The sequence below is a fragment of the Pezoporus flaviventris genome, unplaced genomic scaffold (assembly GCF_033815535.1).
Source record: "Pezoporus flaviventris isolate CSIRO_AGI_PZ_B2104156 unplaced genomic scaffold, CSIRO_AGI_Pfla_v1 ptg000047l, whole genome shotgun sequence".
Taxonomy (NCBI): domain Eukaryota; kingdom Metazoa; phylum Chordata; class Aves; order Psittaciformes; family Psittacidae; genus Pezoporus; species Pezoporus flaviventris.
Window position 1 is genome coordinate 5876596 of NW_026892595.1, and position 12540 is coordinate 5889135.

At 40.1% G+C, this 12540-nt stretch overlaps 1 protein-coding gene across 14 annotated transcripts in view; it reads left to right on the plus strand.

The window, feature by feature from the left end:
- The window catches only part of PARD3 (par-3 family cell polarity regulator), a 451464-nt gene that overhangs the window by 158741 nt on the left and 280183 nt on the right, over positions 1-12540 (plus strand). The gene's annotated exons all lie outside the window — the stretch shown is intronic.

A 12540-nucleotide genomic window follows, 5' to 3' on the forward strand; every position in this document is an offset into this window, starting at 1 on the left:
AGAACTTTTCTCCAAATATTCTGGCCCCTAACAGCACTGGATGCCATGGAAGTGACAAACCTGGCTTGAGCCCCTGAACCTGGTCTGAGCTGAGCTGAAGCAGGAGCCTGCTTTCCTGTGTCATGGCTTGGCTCAGTGCAGCTCAGTATCTAGGACTGCTGGGCTGTCAGGGCTCCCTCCATGACACTGTGGGAGCAGCCAGGGTCCCCCTTTGGGACATAGCAGCCAGCTTGCTGTGGGGGCTTTCACCTCCTGGGCTGGTGCCAGAGCTCATCTCTTTAGGATTGGAGGTGGATGTGAGCTCGGGCTGTGTTCCAGGTCTGTTTCTTGCCTCTGTTATGGATTTAGGTAATTAATTCTGTCAACATTTTTTGATTTACAGAAACTGGAAGTGATTGTATATATGGGAAGGGAGTTGGGGACCAAGTGGGTTTACAAACAAAAGCAAAAAGTGGTGCTAGGGTTAAGATAAAATATCTGTGTTACTACTTGCATGCAGAGTGTAAAGGGCTGGGCAAAGGGAACAATAGCTAGGTATTGTGTTAGCTTCTGGAAATTGTGCATATGAGTAAGGCTTCTCAAAGCAAACTTTGACCAACCATTAAAACCTTATCCTGAGGGGTTGGATGTGATTCAGGTCTCTGTACAGCACTGTTCACAACTAGAAGTAAAATTGGGACTCTTGGCAGTTGCTGGAAATCAGCTAATTCAATGCAGGCACTGTGGATGAGGTTAATGTCAACAGACTTCAGGTTCTGCATCTGAGCTAAATACTTGAGGCAGCCCACTTTCTGATTCCTCGAGAGGAATGGGCACTTTTGGGGTGAGTTCATCTGACCCATTTCATCTTCAGGATGACATGGAGTGTGGCCTAAACTAAGTGCACTGTGGGAGGAACATTGTTGACCAGTTAGGAAATAGATGTTTGTAAATCCTATTCTGTATATGATTTACCTCACACTGTAAATTTTTATATGACAAATTTCTTTTCTTTATGAAATAGGATGTTGCTTTCATTGCCTTAAAAAAATGAACATTTGTATATTTGGAAGAGAAAGGCTAAGTGACGTCGTACAAAGCAAATAGGTTTTTAATTTGACCCACAGAGCAATTTTATGTGTCCCAAGGAAGTACCTACACAGTCATAATTATGCTAGGTAAGTACATTTGGGTTATGGACAGTAAGTCATGAACGCAGATAATCCCATTTAAGCTTTTTTTTTTAGAGTAAAATTGTGTTTGAGAAGCTTCCATGGAATTTTATGGTTAAACCAACAGCATCATCTGCCTTGGGTCTGATGCTGGTATCTAGTCACTTTCTGTGGTGCTGCTCCCAAATTGATAAACCTCTGCAAAGAGGCAGCTGCAGTGTTTCTTGCCACATGTTCTCAGACCTTGAAGAATAACAGATTATGTCCTGTGACACTGAAAAGCCAGTGTAAATCTGGGGAACAAGCATGACATGGAGATAATGAGCACCAAAGGACTTGAGTTGTCTTTACTGCTTTATTCAGTTGGGTGCCTCTGTACCCCATTCCCTCATGCACTGTGCAGTGCCTGGGAGTTATGGACATCCTGCCCTTACTGCTCTTCAGAGGATGCTGGCTCCCTGTGGGCTTGGGAAAGGAAAGCTGTCTGTATTTATGCTCAGGCTCTGAATGGGTGGCTGGGGAAAGGAGCCATCCCTCGAATATGGCTATTAAAGTAAATGCCTTTGCAGGTTTGCAAGCAGAATAAATGTGAGCAACATCTGCTGAGACTGTTTCAAATGAAATAACATTTGAAGCAATGCTTGCAGTTCATTTTTAGTGAATGACAATTTAGAGAATGGTTACACGTGCCTTGTTAACCAGTACTATATAATAAACAATCTCTCAATGGTTTTCAGTAAGTTCTCTCTTGATCTCTCTGCTTTTGGGCTGTTTGGAACAAACAGAACTTCAGAAATGTTTTCTGCATATGCAAGCTTCTCCACTGAATACAAAAGTGATGTTATTTTCTTCTATTCCAACCCATTTTAAGCTCTGGTGTTTAAGACCTTCATTAGATGACAGAGGGATTTTAGGTCAAGCACTGCCTGACTTTCACAATGATTTCCATCTGAAGGGTCTTGCGTAGTGAAGTCTCTTCATGTTTTATTTAAAATTTTAGTTGGGCTCTTGACTCATGGAAAAATAAATAAAAATGAAGGGCTGACTAGGAGTGCTGCACTGAAAAAAATTATGGAACTGTCTTTTCAAATGAACTGTGTGACATTTATTTGTGAGACATATCCATTAAGTGAGTGAATAAAGTTACTGCTCTAGTTTGACATAGTAGGCAATATTTCTGTGAGTATTGTACATGTAGGTGATTTACCTCTACCTCTGTTTTAAGTTCGCCTTTAAAGTAATAAAACATAAGTGGGCAAAATCTTACCGTAATCCTGCTTTCCCATAGCTCTTTGCTGTGTTGCTTAAAATGGAACATTACAATGAAAAAGGTATTTTTACTTTGTCCACCCATCAGGGTTGGGGGAAATCTGTTTGCAGTTATTGCTTGTACTCAGTATTTCCAGTTTGCAGATCAGCAGTGACCAGGGGTGTGGGATGTGTAGTTGAAGGATCAGGGAGAGGGTCTCTGCCAGAGCTCTGGCTCCATGATGAGCAGGGCTTACAGGAGAAGTAAGCGAAGAAGCCATGTGTAAGAAGTAATGGAGGGAAAGAAGAGAAAATGGAACTGTTTTAAACCTAGCCTCTAAAAAGTGAAGGGTAAAAAAGCTTCAGTGAAACTGCAGCTGAGAATATGCATAAATGTTTATTACAGCTTGGTCTGCGTATTTCTTGTGTTAGCTGACGAGTTTATCCTTAATTGTGTGTGTCTTTTGGCAGCTTATCTGTACAATAGTATGTTGTGGTGGCAGCAAATCCAGAAAGCCCATGGAAGAGGAGAGTACAAACTCTGGTCTTGTGTGAAGTGTCCCTGCCCATGGCAGGGGTGTTGGAACTAGATGATCTTAAGGTCCTTTCCAATCCAACCCATTCTATGTGTGTAAAAAAGTGTGTGCTTGAACTGTGTCCATGGTGGTGCTAGGGGAGAGCAGTTGCATTCCTTAGGGTGTAGGCAGCAGGTTTGCTGCATGGCAGCAGGGTGGCCGTGCCCAGGAGAATGCCCTGGAGTGCAGGAAGGGGAACGGGTGCTTCATGGGATTTCACCCCTCAGTCTTCCCATTGTGGCACAGGGCTGTCCAAGTACACTCCCACTGGAATGAGTTTATGGAGGAGCACAGTGTGTGTGTGTGTAAACATGTTTGTGCTTTTGTACTGGAATTTCCTTAAAGTTCTCAGTAGCTGCAAGTTCATGGTAGTACTGTAATACCAATATTTATGCACTGTTTACCTGGTGTGACTGCTGCTGTGCAAGCAAGCTTCTAGGATTCTTACTTCATTCCTCAGAATGATTCCTTGCATGATATTGCTATTACAGGCTGAATTGAATATTAAATTACTCCTCAAATCCTCAAGGCAGTACATCAACTTCACTCATACTGAGCAATTTGTGCCATGTACCATCTTCAGTTTTTGAATTCTCCCAGGGCTAGGATTTTGCTCCATTCATTTCCATTTTTCTTTTTCAAAGTTGGAATGTTTTACTAAGGGTGAAAAATATTTTAATGAAATATTTTAATTTGATGTTATGTTATGGGGTTGTATTCCCCCCTTCCCTCATCCATGTTTCACCAGGTGTTTTAAATATTTTCTGAGTACATGTGCTTTCAAGGTTTTTCTGCAAATCCAATCATGTTTTTAACAGGCATTGCGTCCTTGTGTATTAATGTTGTGTTTTTCTCTACCTTATGTCTCCTAGATCTGACAGATGTCTTGAGTTCTAGGTCAAGAGATTTTCAGCGTTTTCTGTATGAAAGAAGATAAGATTTGTACATAGTTAGAATTTCCTTGGAAAGGAACAGAGTTTCAGACCTCTGTGGGAGGAAGGCATTCCATTGACCACATGCTTTGTAGAATTTAATGAGTTTAGTAAGTAATTAAATCAAATAATTCATCTTACACTGCATCAAAAGTAATGGCTTTTGTAAGGAAAGCTGTACTTGTGTCTTAACTTTTTGTTCTTAAGGAAAAAAAAAGGATTTGTGTATGTAACGTAAAGAAAATATGGTGTTTGCTTACTTTGGAAAAAGATCTTGATATTAAAGTCAAGTGTTTAGCAAGATGGATAGCAATTTTCACTCATAGATACATGTGCTTAATTTAGTTTAATTTTCGCCTTGACCAGACAAATTAAAAGGGTTTGTTTCATTTTAGCCATAACTACTTTCTTATTTTTCTTTTTTCACTTGCACTGCAATGCAGATTGTTTGTTCTGTGTTTCCTTACTTGATCTTTTTTCTCCATTATTTTTTATGTCATTGCTTTAAGACACCTGAAGGGTCATTTTGAACAATGAAATGTGAGGAAATATCAAAGGAAGGGCTGCTGACTAAGGCTCTTAATTTGCTGTGTCATTTGTCTGTAGCTATCAAGCTGTAGAATGTGAGATGATCAGCATGTGTGATGGGGATGAGGCTTTAACCCCAGAGAAGATTAGCTGGTGACTTGATGATCCTTCCTCCTGTTTCCATTTGCTGAAGTCCAGATAGAGAACCCAGTGCAGCTGGGCTAACTTGGCGCCTCATGGAAATTTTAGAAAACAGACATCCACTTCATATCATAAGCCCGTGATCAGAAACAGAAGGAGGAAGGAAAGGAGAAGGCATGAAGAATTAAAAGACAAAGAAACATGGATCAGAAAAGAAGGGGCAGTGGGAATATGAGAAGAAAGGAGTTAGTGGCAGGGAATGCTTACCTTGCTGGGGACAACTACAAATCCATAAGCGTTTACTTGATATAACTTTGCCATATAAATAATTGCCATAGGAGCCATGTAAATGATGCATGGTTATGAGAAAGAAGCGAGTATGTTTCTGCTGCTCTCCATTTTCTTCTCTTTTTTTTTTTTTTTCTTTTTGCAAAACTATCTGTAGTATCTGAGACCTGGTCCATGTCAGAAAGTGCAAAGAAAAATGTTAAAGGCATGAAAAGGAAGGATAATCCCACATGATTACACTTTTGTTATTTCTCAAGTGTTAATCACAAAATGAAAAATGGTATTGTGTGTAATTTTAGATTTGTATAAGTGCATGATGACATTTTGAATTACCTTTCCTGAAACACAAACTGTGGATGTCTCAGACATAGAAGACATTCACTGAATTGCAGAGCTTTAAAAATGACAGTCCTGAGGCTTTGATGGATTCTCTGTCTCCTGAAGTCTTGAAATTAAAGTCAATATTTTTCTGTATTTCCAGCAGAAGTTAAAAGACTAAATGCAGACATTATTGCACAGTGTACCTGGGCTTATATAGGTGTTTGACAGGATGATCACAGGGTGTCTTCAGAATGTGAGTTATGAGTCTTGTTTGCAGTCTCTGTAGTGCTGCAGCATGTGTAGCGAATTATTATTCTCATACTTGGACTTGTACTTTTATCATTTAACATTCTTCTGTATTTGTTTTCTTAACATTTTCTTTTCTGGTGCAGTTTTTCCAGCTGCACTCTTTCTCCCTGTTTACAGTGTCCATTCCAGCTGGTTCCGTTGCCTTCCCATCCCATCTGCCACAGCCTTTCCCTAGCTATACTGCTGTAATCCCTTTTCTCCTGCAAACCCTCCAGCAACCTGATTTCTCATTCATCCATACCCTGTTTTGTGTGTAGGTGGAGAGTGTGGTTTTATGAGAAAAAGGAGAACATTCACCTTAAAGGTTTTTTGCATTTGTTTTTTGATTCACCTCCTCCTTAGTGTGGACTAATGAGGATGGACAGCATCTGGTTCCATCACCATGGCTTGGGCTTGTCCTATCTCCTGCGGGACTGTCTGGTGACTGAGCTGCTACCCAGGAAACTGGGCCTGTGTAAAAATTCTGCATTAACTTTACACTTTCTTGTCATGTTAAACAGAAATTGTGTTTTGGCTCAGCTAAAAAATGGATGTCTTGTGTCCTTTTTTTCCCCAACATATTTCTCCCCTTTACTATACCTCATGGCGTAGCTGTACCACAAAAAATTCCTGAGACTGTATTTTGCAACAGTGACTTCAAGTCTGGTCTGATTTAGGAAAAACCAGCTTATATATCTAGCTGTGTTAGGGGGCTTCATGCTGCTGTGGGGTGCCTGCTTATTGTTGAACCTTCAATGCGGAAGGCAGTTTACCTTACACATTTTTTCTTTCTTTGAACGAAAAATAGGTTAAAGCTGTAAGTTACCACATAAATGCTAAGTATGATTACAAAATGCAAAACTGATGATGATATAAAATTCTGTGAGAGAAGCCATTAATGCCTGTAGGCTTAGGTTTTTTGTTCCTTTGCTTTTACAATGAGAAACTAAAAATGCTTATTCAATATTAATTCAGGATATACAGCAAATTGGCATTTGGAAGCATTCAATTTTCTTCATAATTGTTCTGCATTCACTTAGCCGATTATCAGTAATTTCAGGGAATTAGAGATGCTCCTTTTAGAAGTTTCTAGTGAACTCTTTAGAATTGTCAAACAATAACAAACCTGCCACTTAGGCAGCAATTTTCCCTCTCGCTGTCCTCACACTAATGTTAGATCGCTCTTTAGAAAGGCTAGACAAGCAAACTGCCATATAGTAAATCACGGATTTAGGAAAATTTTTTCAGCCTCATGCTGCTGAGTAAATTTTGATCCAAGAATTTTTATGTTTGTTTTGTTCATGCAAAGACTTATCCTCCAGTTTGCATGCAGGGAGGTTGTTTTTTCTTGATAACAATATCTGCAAAAGGATGTTTTGTTAAAGAACTTAATTTTATATTTTTGTGGATTAAGCTTGTATTTCTTTAGTCATCTCCAGGTGAGTTCCACAAGAAGATAATTCACATCGTGCGATGTCCAGGTCTTCACTTTTCCTCTCCTGTAAACCAAAACTGTTAAAACCCCTCAGGAATGGGGTTGGAAAGCACCAGTTACTGAATAGGTGGCTTTCTGTCCCCTCTGGTCCTGCATCACAGGACTCCCTAAAGCACAAAGTGTGGGAAAGGGACAAGAGGTGTAAACCTTTTGTGGTCAGAAAGGGGTGTTGGGAGGGACTATTTCCTGGGTATGTCGGTGACAGCAGGATTCAGTATGCACCTTCTGTAGGTTATGGATGTGCTGAGCATGATCATCTCTCTCTTGATCTCTGTATCTCCCCGTCTCCTGGAGCTAGCAGGTGAAGAGGGCCCACACCCCACACTGCTTGTCATTGTGCCAGCTAGGAGTGAGGGGTGTGAATCTGAATGAGTGTGGGCTAAGGTGATTTGCTCTGCTGCTTCTCTCAGTGTAACTGCTTCCCAGCCCTGCTGAGATGCTGCTGCTAAAGAGGAGCAGCAAATGTCTCAAAGATGTTTAACTGTTTTTCTCTCCACCTGTATGGGAACACCAGAAATTATTACACTTGACTGGTGTTTTACTCCAGTAGTCGTATTTGAGATAACCCAGCTGCTTCTGAGGAACGTGAGAGCAGTCTTGCTTTATACAAACAGTTTTGGAAACCTCAAAAAAACCCTGAATATACCTACTTGGTTTGTTTTAATCTGCCCTACATTAGTAATCACACAAAAGTACAGTGATGGTTGTATTCCGAGTGAGTGAGGTGTGCTTGATTCTGAGCATGGAGCAGGGAGCCATCCGACCTGTCCTCTGGTCCAGCAGCAACGTGTTTTGTAATAGCTGTGTCCAAGAGTCTTTCCTTCATGAGCGGCCTTGCCTTTTGCTGTCTTTTGCATGATGAAGAGCCCCTCTCTTAGAAATGTGCTGTTGTGGAGAGGAGGGGACGTACTCCCTTTCTAAGACTCAGACTTGATTTCCCACATATACTTAGCTTTGGCTCCCTTTTAAAACTTTTTGAGCGGTTTGCTTTTTGCATATGTGCTGCTTGACCAACGGATAAGTTATTTCTGCTTCTAAATTTGAACTTGAGTCAAAGAGAGTGATAAACATCCTTTGGAAATAAGTTCAAATGCTTTAAAAACGCATAAATCCAAATCTCATTTGAGACACAGAAGTGAACTTTGTCGTGAATTAATAACTTTTAAAATAGTTTTAAAAATCCTGGAGAAGAAACACAAAGTAATGAACTTGTTCTCAGGAAGCTATTTAGTTTCAGAAACATTAGGAAATATTTTTAGTGTTTATGTGGATGATATGGAAGATAATGTTTTGGTTTCTGTAAAGACAAGATCCCAACTGAAAGTAATGTGTGTCTGTATGCATACAAATTTACCTTTGTTCTGGGGTGACCTTTAAAAAGCTCTGCATGAGTGTTCTCTTTTAAATAGCCTTTTTATTGGTAGTGATGAGTAGTAAGTAACTTAGATGTTATTTAATGCAGTAATTTTTTTGGCATCTCACATGAAATATTAAATAAGCTAGCTCTCATCTAGTTAAAATACTCTGCCTTCGGAGATTGCATAAACATAGCTAACAAAACAATAAAGAGCTATTTTTCTGCTCTCTCATTTTACGTAAAATTTAAGATGGTTACTTTTAGTAAACAGTAAAGTAGATTAAGTCAGAAGCACTGTGTTTAGTGTAAAAATAGTGTATCTTGGCAAAATGTATGTGAACCGTTTCTTAGAGTTAACTTTCAGGTTTTGAACTTAACACTTTGAAAAACAGAGGCAGTTTCCTGCTGGAAGCACATTGATTGCTTGATGTACAGAGAACTTCTACAGACTTCTACAGACAAGCTATGGATGTTCTACTCACAGCTGTTTGTACATCTTCCCGTGTTTGCTCTGTGAATGTCCAGGTGCTGGGAACAAACCTCATAAGGATGAATAGATTGAAAAATCGATATGGGAGGTCTTAATACCAAAGAGCTTTCTAAATTCTAATGTAGGATAAAAATGATGGTACTAAGACTTGTTCTCTAAAATCCCTTGGTCTTCGGTGGGTTAAAAAATTAAGTCCAACCGTACAGGAGATGGCTCCCTTCTCCTGGGGCTTTCTTTTAGTGGTTATGCAAGATAGCTTTCTCCCTTTTGAGGAGTGAAAATATCTGAGTTGCATTTTGCAGAGCCTTTCTGGAGAGCTTAAGTTGAAAAATATGATTGCAGTGAATTTCAGTTTTGGTTGTAGCAGCAGCATCTTACAGACTTGCAGCTACAAGCTGGGTATGGAAAGCCTATGGATGCTGAGAATTAGTCCCACAGTGATCTTACAGCTGCCCTTTATATTCTGACTGTGGCATCAAAGTGCAGCTTGGGCACCCATCCAGCAAGGTAGCTCCGTTGTATCTGCAGGTTGACAGTGGGATGGATAGTGACCCTTCCATCTTCCTGGTTTACTCCTGGATATATTTTCTCATTGACTGAGGTTGTTGAGCCTTGATGCTGCAGGGGCTGTGCCTGAGTGTGTGGCACTTGGGGAAGTCAGTACTTTGTCCATCAACACACATGCAAGTAGCTCTGGCCATAGCCTTATATGGGCTAGAGGAACTAAAGTTACTTTGCTTCTCCAGTTTCTCTTCCGTCTGGCCTCCACAGAAATGTTGACAACTTGTTATCTTTCTACAGGGAGACCTGAGAGAAAGTAAGGTAGTAGCACAAGGAATTTAACTGCATTCAGGTGTAGAAGGAGGCATTCAGTTGCTAGGTCAGCTGTAATAGCAATTTTCTTTTGCTCTGTGGAAAATGCAATGTGTTTGGGGGGTTTTGCAAACTACTCGTGTCCAACTGGCTGCTTTCAGGGCATTTTCTGCACAACCTGTCCAGAGCTATTGATTTCCTTTGAACATGTTGGGATTTCTCATGTTCAAGCAAGAGCCTCCAATTATTCATGCTAATGGGAGAGGACCAAGTAATACATGATGGCTGTCCCCTCCTTTTCTCACTTCAGTGTTTCAGTACATTTTGGGCTGCAGAACAATAAATGCCTTATTGGTCTCCTTTGAAGAATGAAACAGAATGAAAACTCTTTAATAGTATATTTTACAGGTTTTTAAAAATATTAATTTTTGTAAACTAAAATTTCTCCTGTTCCCTTTCTGTGTGCACATATTTGAAATTGTTGCAGCACATTCTAGGATGAGACAAGGAGGGAGGTTTGTGGTGTGGAGACAGCTTGGAAAAGTTAGCTGCTGGGAACCTGACAAATTCTGGCGCGGAGTATATACCATAGTATTTCAGTAAATATCTTCTGTTAGTTCTGGCTAAAGCTGTTTCTCCACTAAGAAAGATGATCGTCATCTTTGGGCTAGAACCAATCACAAATTCTAATGAAAATTGGCAACTGCAGGCATGAAAAGTCATTGATCCAAAATTTCATGAACTGTCTTTCATGTAGTGAGATTTTTTTTTTTTTTTTTTAACTTCAGCTGAGGCTCTTTCTATTCGCTTATTCTTGGTTTTGAACTTTTAGGAATAATTTTTGACTCTCTTCTGCCTTGGCAATGTGAAATTAAAAAAAAGGAGTGAGAGATATGTAGTTAAGCATGCAGAGTAACTGCATGTTTCCAGTGTTGTAAAAGGAAGGATAGAAAGGGACAGGGGGAAGATGGGGGAAAACAAAATAAAAGAAGAGATATAGCTTAAGTTTCTCCAAGGCTTAGAATTTTTCTACATTTCCAGAAGAGAATAATTCAGGCTTCTGTTGTTGTAAGGGACTTTTTACAGTGCATGTAAGATAGACTGGAAAGCTGAACTTCTGCACATGTTTCAAGCAGCAGCTAGTTTCCTGCTGCTCATTAGGCATGGTTTTAAAAAAGTAGGGAATCTAGTTTATTGTTATAATCTGTTTCTAGGAAAGAAGAATTATTCAAGATGTCTGTTGGTCTGTCACCCCTTGGAGAACAGCAGATGTTCTGTTTTGTTGTCCCATTGTGGGCATTATCTGAACAACTTAAGACTAAGTAGTCTAAATTGTCTTCCTCCTTATTTGGCTACTGGGAACACCGGAGTTTTCTGCAGAAAATGATCTTTAACGTTGAGAGTTAATGAGACAATTTCAGCATGTGTTGATAGCTGGAACTTCTTATTTCCCACTCATGTAATTGGAAAGAGCTTGTTTGGATGTTGATAGGTTTGTGTAGTCCCCAGACTCCACAGCTTCCCAGACCATTCTCTGACCTACCTCCAGTGAAAGGTCATACAGAGCATTGTGTCTTCTTCAGAGGGCTGCACTATCTGCCCTTCCATGTCATGGGCATGGCAGTTCTGCTGCCGTGCATTGCCTGTGGATGGGGAAGGTTGGTGGCATTTCATCTCATTACTTGAACGCACAAATACTTGATTTTTCTGTGGGGATTCAGCTTGATACTTATACCTGAATGACAGGAAATAATATTCTTGAGATCTTTATGCTCTCTGCTTTGCCTTGGAGCTATATTAGTCCCTGCGTGCAGAAAAGACTTCTGTTAAAAATTGTCTATTTGAGCACATGGGGTGGCATGACGTGGCCTTTTCCCAATTCTGCTTGAGATCTTTTACTGTTCTTGGTCATCAGTGGCAGATACAAGCTCAGTAAAACATTAAATCGCAGAGATTAGATAACACTTTAAATGAGAGCGTGTTTCCTGAACATATCAACATGTTTCTAATAATCCTAGTAAATGTTTCTGTCATGGAAACAAGGACAAGTGCCATTAAAATTGCAGAAACTGCTAGTATTTCTTAATAGTTGTTCAGGACTATGTTCAGTCTATTTTATTAACATCTTGGAGATGTTACTTGTATTTCCTGTTTTGCTGTGTCTTAAACTTGGTAGCGTGCATAGAGGCTGTTCTTTCCCACACGTTCTGTTTTAGTTCAGCTTTGCTGCATATAACTATGAAAATGGATGCACATATGATTTCTGACAAACCCCTCCTCCCCCAAACTCTAAATCATAGAATCAAATGCTAATTTGGGTTGGAAAGGACCTTCAAAGCTTATCTAGTCCAACCCCCCTGCAATGAACAGGGACATCTTCAACTGGATTAGATTGCCCAGAAGTAAATCCAGCCTGTCCTTGAATGTCTCCAAGGATGGTGGTGTAATCAAGTTTTATTTGCTATTATAACTATTATGCTGCAGTTAAAAATCTGTCTAAATAATTTCTGTAATGAAGCTATGTGGATTTTGGGCAACGCAGATTCAGATTGATCTCCAGGTATTGATGACCTGAAATCGTTGCTGTCTTCATCCTGACAGTGGCCTGTGAGCTGGATGTAAGCAATCATTTTTATATCTCCGGAAAAGCCCCAGCTGGGTTTTTGATGATTCCTTTACTTCTCTGCAGTGGAGCAAGGCTGGAGCTGGTTGTGCTGTCCCCGGCTTTGGGCAGCAGAGGCCAGGTGCCCAGTGCTCACTCCCTGGTGAGGAGGTTCTCCACAGAAATGTGGAGACATGCCAAATTAACAGCCAAACACTTTCAAAGGTGGAGTATTCATCTGATGACTGGCAAATATATACCTCTTCCCTCAGTGTTTCAAACATAAATGAGGTAAACAGTCATCATACATG